General features: G+C 42.2%; 1 pseudogene; it reads right to left on the minus strand.

The window, feature by feature from the left end:
* Window positions 1–624: 624 nt before the first annotated feature.
* On the minus strand, window positions 625–950 carry LOC104650649 (HIG1 domain family member 1A, mitochondrial pseudogene; annotated as a pseudogene).
* Window positions 951–1,839: the final 889 nt, after the last annotated feature.

A 1,839-nucleotide genomic window follows, 5' to 3' on the forward strand; every position in this document is an offset into this window, starting at 1 on the left:
GCAGCAAAAATATAATTCGCAGTTAAACAAGAACTAGAGTCCATAAGTTATTCTCATGTTTACAACTGAGATCCTTTAATAAATACTGCTATTATGCAACTCTGTAAGCTTCCTACATTTGGTTTAAACACATGCACATATACATATTGTTAGTTGTGGGAAATTTTACAAGTTATATTCCATGAACTTTTTGGACAGAGTTCTAAAAGGGCCAGCTTGTCCACAGAATAGGCAGAAAAAAGTTAAATTAACTGGGGCAAATAAGGCTCTTATATAACATCCAAAACATCAGAGATTCTGCAGCAAACTGGGAGTACTTCAGGGTTGGCCCTTTATCTTTAGAACTAAGTTCATCTTACCAAATTAAGAAGGTGGACATTTCAACATCATCAAGTGCATTTAGGTGACATGTTTCTTTCAAGTTAACTTGACTTCCTTGAATGACCTAGTTAGTAAACTAGCCACTAGTAATGTAGTCACACCAGGCAAATCAAGCCTGCAAGAAAGGAAGCCAATATTCAAAATGCCATTTTACCATCTAAACCCATACAAATTAGTTTATATACAACAATACGTAACTTCAGTAAAGAGATGTCTAACTAAAGTAAGCTCCTCCAACAAGACCAAGACAGCATCTCTTCTAAGGCTTAGGTTTTGCCCAGTATTCCTGATACATGGAATAGCTCATACCAACAGTCATTGCTCCTACAACAAAGTCCTGGGCTGCCACATGCATGTGCATCAGATGAACAGACATTTTAGTATTTCCCCTGCTCTTTAATTTGTATAACCCATATGCAACAATTGCTGCAAAACCTGCCATTCCAATGGGTACGAATGGTGCCTCTTTAGCTTTTCAAATAAGTTTGGATCCCTGATCTTCATCATATGAAGAAAGGGAAATATCTGGGTCTGTTGACATAGTGGTTGCTTGAAGAATCTCCCTGAGAATTTTCTATGAGGTTCTAGAGTGAGAAAACCTCTAACACGCCAACTCGCTGCTGCTTCTTGCATGTGCGCCCAGTCCCGCGGCTTCTCTCTTTGTTCTTTCTTAATATTACCTGCTCAAGATCTAGAGAGCCCTTCTGTTTTTTGTCCCCTGCCCCTTTTCTCTATTCCAAGAACTTACTGAAAACCCCATTCTGGCCCACTTAGACTGCAGCCCTCCCCACAGCCCTTCTGAGCCTGTCTTGGAGGTGCAAGGTCAAAATGTGAAGTGGGGACCTTGTACCCAAGGCTTAGGCAGCCTTGGGCTTTCACAGGCAAGTATAGAGTCAGAGGAAATGAGAAATGGCCTAGGTATCAACAAATGTTTGGTGGTGGACAATCACAGGAATAGGAAGCCTTTGTTCTTCTCCACCTGGGATTATAAGGTCAGAGAACCAAGAACTCAGACTCAAGACTCAGAGAATCCAAGAACCACTTAGAAGAAAACTTTACAAAGCAAACCCACCAGGACTGGATATGGGAAGGAAAAGACGGGAGAAGGAATCCTTGCCTTCTCCCCACCTGTAATGCCACACAAAGCACTTTTCTAGTTTAAGCTGCTACGTGAAATAGCTTACTGTTTATGATTACTAAGAGAATTTACAGGTACTGAAAACATTTTGAGGGGCCTTCAAACCCTGTGCCCACCTTTGCCCTTACATTACTAAGGTGAAAGCCTCCCCCAAGCCTTCTGCCTGGCCAAGCACTAACTTTGTTATTCACCAGGACTTACACAGACTGAGAGTAGTAGGACCAGTCTGTCCCAGGCCTGGGTTTCTTGAATGCAGTTAAATCTATCCCATTCCTCCCTGGGGGAACTCCCCAGAGCGTTCTCCCAGGCTCTAGCTTAGC

The sequence above is a fragment of the Saimiri boliviensis genome, chromosome 6 (assembly GCF_048565385.1).
Source record: "Saimiri boliviensis isolate mSaiBol1 chromosome 6, mSaiBol1.pri, whole genome shotgun sequence".
In the NCBI taxonomy this organism is placed as follows: Eukaryota; Metazoa; Chordata; class Mammalia; order Primates; family Cebidae; genus Saimiri; species Saimiri boliviensis.